Genomic DNA, 12,755 nt, shown 5'->3' with positions numbered 1-12,755 from the left:
TTGTTGAGCGATCTCCCCACCCTTATCTGAACCCTTGAGCTCTTTGTGTTGTATTTTCTTCTCCTTTCCCTTTGAGGAGGGGGCATGAGAAAGCGACTGTGGCGGAGCTCGGCTGCCCACCTGAGTAAAACCACCACAGAGTGTACAAAAATACATTGCAGGCAGAAGAAGGAGCAGTAATATAGGATATTTTTTTGTTAATGACTGAGAAATCCAGGCAAACCATACCAAAATGTGCTGAGGATTTAAAATGATTTATTTTCCCTCTTATCCACTTTATGTTAGGCACTTTTACAACGAGCTTTACAGGTGTAACTTAACAGTTTGTTACTGCTTTATATCCCACCTAAACCACATGACAGGAGATAGACTACAGTTTTAAGAAATAGCTGAGCAGTATCCAGGTTTTGTGTAATAAGCTCTGAATTTGCAGTTGTTGTTCTGCAAAATCATGCCTAGGCACTTCCCTTGTAATGCCAGAAATACCTGTATCATTTCACTGAAACTGAGGAGATCTCTCAGTGTGACACCTCTGACAATTATAGATGCAGAGGAATCTGACAGTTTGACTCAGAAGTCCTCGAGTTTTACTATGTAAACACCCTGTATTCTCTGAGAGTGAGACCAATGGAAACCTGATCTCATGCATCACATGGGCAACATGGTGAGAACTAGCCTCTCCTGCTATGCCTGAAGTTACTGACTTTAGCACAGCTTTAATCCAATTGCTAACACTGAAGGCTCATCTCATCAGAAGAGCTCAGTCTCACATTTAAAAGACCCATCAGAAGCATTTTCCAGGGAGAGGTATGAGCCAAAACAAGGTCAGAAGAATGAAAGGCTAAGCGTTGGGAGTTTTAAACCAGAGAAATGAGACACAGTCAAGGGAATGGGGGAAGATTTTGCTTTTGCAAACACTGCTTGTATAACTAGAAATGTAACTGAAAGTACCTACATAGTGGGTACCTCCTGGGATGTGTACTCTTGCTAGTTTTTCAGAAGTAGACAGCAGTATCTGGCCTCAGTGCTAACACAAAATTTCTACCAGCAAATACACTGAAGGGAAGACACTAGGACTTTAGTTAATTTCTGTAGGAAGTTTTTTTTCTTTCCCTTTCCCTTTCCCTTTCCCTTTCCCTTTCCCTTTCCCTTTCCCTTTCCCTTTCCCTTTCCCTTTCCCTTTCCCTTTCCCTTTCCCTTTCCCTTTCCCTTTCCCTTTCCCTTTCCCTTTCCCTTTCCCTTTCCCTTTCCCTTTCCCTTTCCCTTTCCCTTTCCCTTTCCCTTTCCCTTTCCCTTTCCCTTTCCCTTTCCCTTTCCCCTTTTCCTCTTTCCCTCTCCCCCTCCCCCTTTCTCTTCCTCTTCCTCTTTTCATTTTCATTTTATCTTTCTTTTTCTCTTTCATCTCCCCCCTTGACCTCTACCATAACATATAGCTATTTTACAGTTAGTCAAACCATAAGCCATTTATTATTGCCAAAAGGGGCATGTCAAACAAATATGAACAAAGACATATATATATATATATCAGTTACAAATACATGGTTTGCAAATTGAGAACAAAGTGGGGAGGGTTTCAATGGCTTTGTGCAAATTCACATCATTGCTTGATCATAGTGCTTTAGAGCACTCAATTCAAGATCTGTCAGTTTGGAAGAAAAGCATTGTGGAAAACCATAACTTCCTTTAACCAAAGGAAAGTGCGTTTGATGGAACTAGTGGTAAGGATAATACCCCACAAAGGTAAATAAGCACTTTAGACCATGGCAGTTTGAACAGATTGTTTTCAGCCAGTATTATGTTCAAGGAAACTATATATTTAATGGGATTAATTTAAAGGCCTCAAGATGGTGTTCCTTCAGGTGCTGATGCAAATATGTTTGAGAGCATGCAGAAAGTCATTTAAGGATTGTGAAGCCTATGAGAAAAAACTGAGATGTTTGATACTGGCTTCAAATGGAACATGGAAAAACCTTTAAGGCTCATTGGAATTGCCATAATGTTCCAGGCCAAATCAAGAAAAATTCTCTTGTTAATGGTTCTGGAAATAAAGGTTTCTAAAACAAATAAGTATTAATTTGTTTACAGAAGGAAAGTTCTATATTTGTTACTTTGCTATTTTATAAAATTGGATATTAGCTTTGTTTCCATCATGAAGGGAAGAGGTAATGCCGCAGCCCTTCCCCCATGATGGCATTTCCTGAAAATTATGGATTTGCTTAGTCACATGCTTTATCCCAATTACCAAGAAGCACTGGACCTGCTACACAATTACACACTGCTTTTCTTTCTATCCTCAGAAAACTCAATATTCTTAGGAAAAGATGAATTTTTCTTGATGCTGATTTAGTGATTTTTGTGCAGCATGAACACTGTGTATGCAGCAGATACACTTAAATATGTGCAGCACAATGGTAAGGTAGGTGTCTGACACATGCTCAGAGGCAGGGGTGGTGGTAAAGAAAATCTTTTGCTCTTGCTCAAAATCACTCCAAGCCTCTAGGAAAGACAACAGAGAGCAGGTGATGAGAATGGCTGTATTGTCCAGCTAGCCCAAGTGTATTAAGTACTTTTGTTGTGATTATTGCTATTCAGAAATAATAGCTGTGTCAGCATTTTTACCAACTTCTCAAGTCAATATTTTTGAACATGGCAAATAAAGCATAATGTTTTCTGTCAGTGGGTCCCATTGGTTGTGAATTTAAGTGATTTATAGTGCGATTGGAGTTTAGCTATACGACTGTTCATCTTTTTTATCTCCAAAAATTGGTGGAAAATGGTGATGAAATACCCACAGAAAAAGCCTAAAGATTTAGACTCTAGTCCTCATTTAGGTATAGGTTATTAGATTGGCATAAGTATTCTTGTGCACCAATAATGTCATTTTTGAAATGCATGTGCTACTAAATTTTGTCTTGCGGAGTGAAGATAAGACAAAATGGAGAAAAAATGTGTGAAAAGAAGGTGTCCAAAGGACAGTCTGAGCTGCTATTTCAGGTGGAGTGGAGCCAGTCATAGAGCAAAGCATCTCTCTTACTAGTGCCTTAGACACTGGATCTTCATTGAATGCAAAAGCTGTATCTGGCACCCCTAAGTCCCTTAGCTGTCTCTGGGCCAGGACTGGCATATGCAACCAGCATTTTCCACAGCAGCCTCCAGGGAGAGGAATCATTGCTCTCTCCTTAAAGTAACTGCTTATGATATTACAGCCCTCCTGCTTCTTTTTCTTGTAAGGCCAGAACACATTTCTACTTCTCACTGGTGTCAGAGGCTGCTCCTACTAAAATAAAGATATAATAAAAGATGCATGGTATGTGTTCACAATCACAATTTAAGTAAGCATTTGTTTTCCCCTCAGTTAGAGATGAAGTTAGGAGCAGTGCTAGACATTCACGATGGTTGCCTGTGTAAAAAACAGTACACTTGACATGGACTGAGCAGATTTATAGTCCCCAGACCTGAAGGGTGTCAGAGTGTTTTCCTCTTCATCTGGCTAGCGTTTATCTAAACACTGATTTGCATTTAATAAAAAGGTTTCCCTTTTTGTCCCAAGGGGAAGTATGTCCAGCAGATGGATCACAAGAGAAGCCATTAGCCATTTAGGATGTTTTGACATTGTGCTGAAGATTGCTTCATTATCAGTGAAATGAATTATTTTTTTTTCCTGGCAACTAATGGAGAATGTTATTAATATTACAAAGATATTATGAAATGTATGCTTGACCTACTAAGACTTGTGACAAAGACATGTTCTTGTGACAAAAAGCTGTATATGTAGGAGGAAGTATGTAAAGAGATGTTTGCCTAAGGACATACCTATGCTCATTGATAAAAACTATTTTTAGGAAAAACAAAACTTCAATATATATTTCCTTTAGGTTTAATTCTGTTGGGATAAAATTTAAAGGTATATTTTGGATGAGATTAGAAAATACATACTTTTTGAATTTCCTTCTCATAATAAATTTCTACAGATATTTTTACTCAAAGATTAAATCTGCAGATTTTCAGAGCAAAGACTGATTTCATAAAAAAAATAACCACCCCCATCAGATAGGTCAGATGGAATCTGTTTAGACACCTTGATCAGATAACAATGAAGGATGGTTTTCTGTTGCTGTAAAAACAATCAAACAAACTAAAAGCAATCTTTTACTATTCAAAACAGTTTTTAGGGTAAAACAGAATGGTTTCTATCAACCTCCTGAATTAAGATTTTGTTTGATGAGACTACTGGGAAATCAATAGTGTATGAAAATTGTAAGGTATATTGAAAGACTCTATTTTATTTATTTATTTATTTTTGTCCTTGCCTAGATAATGTTGATACTGGGCATTCAGCTCTAGCATAGGAAGTGTAAGTTCACCACTAAATTACAAGTGGAAAACATAAGAGAGTTAGAAAAACATAAATTAAGTATAACAACTAAGAAATCAGTTCACAGCAGCAGGGTTGTCCTAGGTTCTTCATGAGTGCCTGAACCACCAGCTGGTGAACAGCCTTAGGACAGCTGGGATTCAGTCCTCCGTCCTTTCCCTCATTTGTTTTACTCTTTGGCCTGAGAACTCTGTCTGACCGCATGACACATTCAGTGAAAGAGTTGTTATCTGAAAACTGTCACCCAACTGTACTAAGTATTGGTACCAAAACATTTCAAATAAACTCTGTCAAAAACTGACTGAAATATGCTACCTAAAAAGGGTGCCTGAGTTAAAAACAAATCTCCAAGCTTAGATCCTTTTCCAGACCTAAAGTCAGGGACTATATATTTCCTCACTAATATGCTGTAACAGCTAGATCTTTATTATGGTCTCTGACCACAGTTTTTAGAAGACACATGTGGTACTACGGGAGAGCTAAAGCACATGTGTCAGCTCCCACTGCCAAACAAAGTTGTTCTTGGCATAAAGGCACTTGCCTGCAAACTGTGATTGAAGTTGCTGTCCAAAGTCAGTGGCTAAAAATCAAATAGCAACTGCTGAAGAGATAAAGAGCTTAACTGATGGATCTTGACTTTTTAGAGGACTAGTTATGTGTCAGAATCTTTGGAAATGCCTTTTTCTCTGCCTCATGAAAAATTTGTGGTATATTCCAGTGAATGAATTTTAATTCAGTGGTCAATGGTCTTAAAAAATACATCATCTATTCAAATTGCCATCACTTACTTTATAGTCCTTTATCCATAACTTTATCCTTAAATTCAAACTGTTTTCTTTTTCTTTTTTTTTTTTTTTTTTCTTTTCTAAATCCATTGCTTGTGATGCTGCAAATTAATGTTTGACAAAAATAATTTCTATTTTAAATTTTATCAGATATTTTAAACTGATTTTTTTTTTATTTTTTATTTTTTTATATATATAAATATATTGAGATTTCACTTCCTCTAAAAACATCCACAAAAAGATAACATGCAAGAAATTTTTATATAATGGCTATTTGTATATTAGCTATTCCTACCAGGAAGATACAAAACAAAATTTCTAATCATGGTATTTATTACCTCTGATTGGAATATCTCAGAGCACTGTGTAAGTTTTGACCCAAGTGTTCTGCATGCAGATATAGATGTAGTTCAGTTCTGTTTTTGAATGGAACTCTTAATGTGCTTGTGTAGGTTGCTGAACTGGAAACGTAAGTGCCCCTGAAATCAAGGTAGTGTCTCCATGATTCACACCATGCTACAGAAAAGGAAAGAAAGATAAATAATTGACCAAGCTCAAAACAACAAAAACCTGTTCTTGCAAAACAAAATCAAAACCCTTACATCTGTGCACAATGCAGACGCCTTTTGTGACTGTTCCCTTAACAGACCTAGAAGGCGTATTTTTGGTTTGCTTCTGCAAACTCAAGTGTTCAGTAAGGTTCTCCTTAGATACTAACACCTTGTATCTTTGTACCAGTGGCTACAACAAGATATCCTCTTTATCAAATACATAGTATAGACATTCTTCTGTTAGCCCAGGAGGATGTCAAGGTCATAAATAGTTCTGTCCAAAAATTGTGTTTTTATGTCCCTTGCATGTTATGAATAGGACAGAAGGAACTGCGAGAACACTGTTCTCACGTTCTGTGTGTGACAGACCTTGTGTCCTGTTCTTTTTACTGAATTTTTAAAATTCTCCATAACTGTTTAATTTCCTAAAGAAAATACCAATTACTGTTGACAGCAGCACAAAGTGTCAATACACAAAGGTATGCCTGCTGCATTCTGGCTAGAGACTGTTTGACAAAAATGGTAATGACCACAGCCAGCAGCAACTAGTTCTCCTGTTCTATCCATAAAACTTCAAGTTAACTGTGGTAAATCAAGTGATTGAAAACAGAAAAATATTTGAGCATTTGCTGTTTATTCCAGGTGCTCTCACACATAATAGCTTACATGGAAAAATGCTAAGTTTTGTGATCCCAGCTGATCCTTGTACTTTCTTACCTTTTTATACATTCCTATCAACTAGGGCCTTGACAGTGCTGCCCTGCATAAGCACATTTGCAGTGCAATGAAATAAATAAAAAGTTTAATACCTCTTCAGATTACAAAACAGAGCATATTAGCATTCACTACACTGTATTTCTCTCAGTCTCTGTAATTACATAATATTGAATCTATTGCTATTTTATGTGAAAACCGTAGCTACAGATATTTTACTCTCCTCATCTTAGTTAGTGTGACATTTTATTGGCAAAATCTACTCATACAAAACATTACTTTCTGAAACTAATGCACACAAAATTACCAATCAAGCATATAAAAGAGGAATAGTGACTTCCCAGGTTTTAAATGAAGACTAATATATTTTACATTCTTCATGGTTACTGCTTTGTCTCATTCTGAATGCATGACTCTGTCATAGTCCCTGAGTGCTCTGAATTTTAAATAAAATCTTAAAAGTAGTTTCCTTTACTCATGGCCTTTTATAAAGCCAAATCAGCTAACCTCTGCAAGCAGAAAAGGAGAGTCATGATCTGTGCAGTCAGCTGTTGATAGTTTGCAGAAACCAGACTTCACAATATAATGAGCATTTGTGTTGATGTTTTTGTGCTGATAGATAGGTAAAGCTGTGGAGAAGAAGTGAGAACTGGACTGACCTAAAAATTAAAAGGCATGGGGGAGTGAATGGAATGGGAATAACGTCTCTCTGGGTACATGACTCACAGCAGTGTCAGTGTTTCTTCCTCTGACCAAATTCAGTCCACAAAGTGTTAGTAACCAGCCTCACAAAAGAGAATTAGAAAATGCAAGCAACATTGGGTGAAATTATAAAAATTATAAACTTGTCCCTAAGAAGAAGATAGAAATGGCAAAAAGGCCTGTATTTAGTCCTGAAAAGACACGATTTTTCTGCTACTTAGGGCAAGTACCCTGGACCACTCATTAAGCTTTGGCTCCACTGTTCCTTCTGTATGAAGGTTAAGGCTTTAGTAAAACATGTCTTTTGCTGTACCAGTCAACTCTGTTCTTTTTGCTGCAGCTAGATTAAGCCCAGATCGGGTCTCTCCATTTTTCACTTCTATAACTGGAGCAAAACCACCTCCTGTATTCATACACTGGGCCTGTGCCAGGTTGCACCAAAGAAGGAAAGCACATATATTATTAATGTGGGCCCTAAACTGCCAGTGGCTGTCAGGGATAAGCTTGGATAAGCCTGGTCTGTCAGTGACATAACCTTTCCTCCCCTGTCCACAATGTCAATAAACTGGATGTTCTAAATCTTTCCAAATGTATGGTCTTATCTCTAATCAGAAGAGGCTGAAAAGAAGGACAGGTCTTCCCCTGTTTTCTTTTCCTGCCTAATGCTTATAAGAAGGATGAAGGATGGGAGATGCAGCAGGAAGGGCAGATTATGAGAAGTGAATATTGTAAATATGATAGAATTGTTTTTGAAACATCACAAATATTTAACAAATGAGAAAAATATTAAATAAAATTAGGATTGTTTCAATGTTTAAATTTTACTTGCTGCATTTTTAGGAGGAAGAGGAAGAAGGATTCTGAACAGTTGCTCGTTTTGAGGGAAACAAGCTGCCAGACATTGAACAGCTGTGGACAGTATGAATATGGCTGCTATGGGCTAAAACACAGTTGATCATGGAGCGGAGGCAAACCTCATGTGAACATCACAAAACTGGGTCTCCATCTCTCAGGTGAAAGCAGTTCAGAGTATGTAAAAGGGACAAAAGTGTTGGATCGAGGATATTTTTAATGGACAAATACCTTCTGCTAGCACTCAGCCTGTCCGTAGTGTGACATGAATTCCACGGCAATTTTTTTCAATTATATATCGGCAGCTTACAACAATGCTGGTCAGATTCTCGAAGCAGAATCTGAGCACACTAAATGAGACAAGCAGTGACAATTACTGTTTATTTTATTATGCACATACAGTTAACTTCAGAACTTATGGACTTTATTATTTTGAGCACAGACCTCTCTTTGGAGCATAGATTAATATATTCCTTACTTATCATTTTCAAAGACACTTTCTTTTAATTCTAGGGATACTTGTAAATAATATATTCATCTCTAAGAAGCAAGGATTTTTAAAAACCATGTCCACACACATGCATGCACACACATTTTTAATTGATTGGTATTTCTTAAATAAATGTTTCATAAGATTAGGTTCTGCAGGAAAATAAAGCTGCTATATAGCTCTTGCTGTGCACCCAGAGTCTTTTTCTGACAATGTATCATTTACAGAGTCCTGAATCCTCATTACTGTGCTCAGCAGGCAATAGGAAACTGCTGTACTGATAGCAATCCTGTTATCTGTTTTAATAAAAACTTAATTTCCTTTTTCTCCTTACATTTACAGATTTTTTAAAATCATTTATTTTTCTAAATGCTATTGGTCATCTAGGAAGCATCCAAATGCATCCAAAAGCATCCAAATGACGTTGTCTTAATCCTTGGAGGAAGGAATAGAACAATTTTATTGTGAAGCTGAGCCCAGACAAAACAAGCCAGGTGTCTCTAAGTCTTTGACAGTTTATCACAGAGAAAATGTACTTAGGGCATGCTTCGCACATACAGGTCTGTCAAATGCTTCGCAATACGTTTAGAAAGTGCTAATCAAAGACTGTAACAAATTAGAATAAAACATATTGTCAAGATTTTTCTATTTTCTTCTTATATTTTTTTTTTGTTCCAAGTGATATATATTAAGAAGCAGCTTTTCATAGAATGGTCTAATGATCAATGTTTTAAACTTTCATGCCAGGATGTGCAGTTGTAAGCATGTACCAGCTTTTTCAGGGCCTACCATGTATGTTTTTAATATGGCTAGACAGGACGAGATTGTGTTGACTGAAGTGGCCTACTGCCAAAAATATATCAAAACAAGCTCCTTAAATATTTCTTTCTTAAACTGTAATTTAGGTGAAGTTACTCCTTGCGGAACTGTTGGAAATCAGTTATTCATTTCTGAGGCCTGAAGTGCAATGTGGAGCTCTTTATGTTCAAGAAAAGGCAAATCTTGCAAACCACATGCTTTTTATACTTATGAATGTGTGAGGCATAGCACAAGTATGTACAATCCTCCCCCGATGTTCTTATTTGCTCATTCTGATCTTTGTCTTAGTTGGCTTTTAAATAGGTGCCATTTCTCAAGCTCAAGTGTATTTGCCTTTGATTTGTACTGGTAAATCCACTGTGCTGGATTCTCACAGTACACTTGCTGCATGTGAAATTCAGCGATTATCTTCATTCATTGTATGTTAGAATATTGGGATTAAAAACTAGGCTTTCTAAAATCAAAAAGAAAGTCAGTGAGTCACTGGGTCCAGGAGTTCATCTCAAAATACATCTGAAATAATCAAATGTGAAAATGTCCAATGTGAAAATCTCATGAACATAACCATAATTGGGAGTAGATGGGAAGTTCTTTTTTAGAATCTCATTAGGTGAGACTCTTGCAGCCTAGAGAGCATTTCTCTGTTTGTCCAACTACTTCCTGTGTTCGCTTTCCTAAGGCAGTCCAGCTCTAGACAACGATGAAGTACTTCTGCATCTTCTTAATGTCTAATTTCAGCAGCAGAGATTGGAAAGACCGAGAGGTTCTCTTAGACCCTTCCCAGAAGCTGAACTTCGTCTCCTAGAGTTTTGATTAGTACTTCCTGCTTAGGATTTCATATGCCTAATGAATGGTATCATTATATAGTTCCCTTTGTATTATCAGGCTTTTCAGTGATTTATAATGGTTAATTGTCACTGTGCATTGAAAATATGCAGAACATCTCTGTTCTAGGTTTAATTTCTTTCATATATATATATAAAAAATAAAATGTAATGGCTATTTTAAAATTGTAGGAATGTGAGGTGTATTTTAAAAAATATCAGATTTCATTACAAGTCAGAGACATTGATTCCTTGTTCTCTTGATTAGATCAATTTTTAATGAAAAGAGATATCACTAAATTTATAAAAATGATTACATGTTTTTTCTCTACAGTTAACTGAAAAGGGATAAACAAAAAATAGCTTTTGCCTCAATCTTTATTTCATTTAAGGATTCTTTTGCTTCATATTATGTCATCTACATTTTCTATTATCAAACATCCTTGCTACAGCAGGAAGGACATTTGCTTTCCCAGAAACAGGAAGCACATTCAAAAAAGTGCAAAAGGCATAGTACTATTTTATTGGAATCAGTCCATTAGGACCAAATTCTATTCTGGGCATCAGAATGAGAAGTCTTAACTTCCTCCCCGCTGCCCCTAATCCCCACCCTCCCACCACCACCATAAAATGAAATAGAAAATACAGAAAATCTTACTTGAAACAAACAAAGATTATTTGTTGGGCATTAGAAGTACATTAATGCCTATTAAATCATAATATAGAATACATTAAACTTTTCCTTGAAATCCTTCTTCTAAGGAGGCAGAGGACAGCAGGAGCAAATCTTTAATGAAGACTTGTAAGAAAGATCTTGCAGCAGTAGTCATGCTACTAATCAGTTGGAGGACATTATTATTATTCTGTGTTAATGCTGAGAAATGGTCTTGACTTAGCCTTGTACAGAAAGGGAATTATGAGTCAAGCAAAGAAACTGTGAAAAAGACTTTGTGAAAGTCCAGCAAGAGGAAAGAACTTTTAAAATACGTGTTCATACACAAGAGGATTTCTTTTTTCAGCTAAAGGATAGAGAGGGCGTCCTCAGAGTTTTAGCCCAAAGAAATTGTCCAGGCTTTAAGAAATGTCTTTTTAAAGCTGCCTTATTAATGATAGCAGCCTGCAGATAATACACATCAATGACTTCAGCTTAGACAGTTGGGATTTGAATGTTCCAGTGCTGCTTGTCCTTTTAAAGCAAACTATTCAGATAATAATGCTTTTTTTTTTTTTTTTTTTTTTTTTTTTTGGATTTGGGAAGTGCTGTCAAACTGGGACCTCTTAATTTAAAAGGATTCCTTTTCTTCCTCTTTCTAAACCTTGTTATGGAGTATAAGAATAACACAATGTGAAACTGATTTCCCATAAAAGATAGAACAGCAAAGTAATGAAAATGAAGCAGTGGTGTTGCAGATTGTAATCCTTCCAAAGAATGAAAAAGCCAGAGTTGAAAGTGAAGCACTGGCATGTGCTGCCTGAGATGAAAGAGTCTGGGATAGGTATTGGTATTTTGATTGAATGGAAGATGTAAAGAGAGTAACGGGGTTACATGACCTCATGCTAGTTTTTAAATCACTGCTTTCTTAAAGAAACATTTTGTTTTCAGCAGCTGTCTACCAATTATGCTGTCTAATGAAATAATCCCCGTCGCCCTTCCCGAAAATAGAGGTCTCTCTTCTTGCTCCCTTTCTACATTAAAAAAAAGGGAAATCACAAGAAAGGACTCATTTTAACTTCAAGTATGCTTTAGATGGATTTAAGGAAAGTTAATTTGAAATGACAGTAAATAATCCTCCACCATTCAGTCACTGGTTTTACATTTCTCTGTAATTATCATTGAATAAGCTTATTTTAAGCATGCCTAATACATAGGGTTTTTTTCTTCATTTACTACTTTATGTTACAGATAAAGATGACATTTCTGTAAGGAAACCTAAGCCACTATTCTTTGCCTTTAGGGACCTGTTCAAGGAGACTTATGAATTGTTCAGGTATTGTACATGCTAGCCAGCATAGATTTTCACTATGCTTCCCTGCCCTGTAACCCTCCTACTGCTTCAAAGCAAATAGCTGTGTCCTGCCTGACACCATCTGATCAATGCCTTTACAATGACTTGATAAGCTCCGTGAAAACAGTGAGAGAAAATACAAAGGTGATTAACACCTGTATTAAAACAGCACAGTCTGCAGGGGGTAAAAGGTGAGGAGATAAAAATTAAAACAAAACAAAAACAAAACAAAAAAGTACCTCAGGATCCAGCAGAGGAGTATTTGTGCAAGGACAGGGCATAGCATGTGCTCTGTTTTATCCCCACCCCTAAACATTGTCCTTATTACCTTACTAGCTGTTACTTCTCGATGTCTGACCTAGTCTCTCAGTAAAAGGAAGGAGTCCATGCTGCTCATTTTTCTAAGGCACTTAAGGTTCATTAGTCTAGCACTGCTGCAAATGTATTATTCATTTCACCACAGCCCAGTTTCTCTGCTAAGACTTTTGAAGGAAAATGCTACACAGCTCAGCAGAGAGGTGATTGATTAAGCAAGAAGCAGCAGAATTTGGGCATCCTGATAAAATTTTCTCAGAGTCTGCTCAGTTAACATCAATCAGTTTTATTTAGGTAGTAAGACATGAATACTAACTAGGCA

General features: G+C 36.7%; 1 long non-coding RNA gene across 1 annotated transcript; it reads left to right on the top strand.

Moving 5' to 3' along the window:
• The first annotated feature begins 698 nt into the window (after positions 1 to 698).
• On the top strand, positions 699 to 8,661 carry LOC311427697. The gene is made up of 2 exons (XR_014687499.1): positions 699 to 824; positions 7,968 to 8,661. It is a non-coding gene; the product is annotated as an uncharacterized lncRNA (long non-coding RNA).
• The last annotated feature ends 4,094 nt before the right edge of the window (positions 8,662 to 12,755 follow it).

This window comes from Aythya ferina (assembly GCF_964211825.1).
Source record: "Aythya ferina genome assembly, chromosome: Z".
Classification (NCBI taxonomy): domain Eukaryota; kingdom Metazoa; phylum Chordata; class Aves; order Anseriformes; family Anatidae; genus Aythya; species Aythya ferina.
This window is presented reverse-complemented; position numbering and strand designations above follow the sequence as displayed.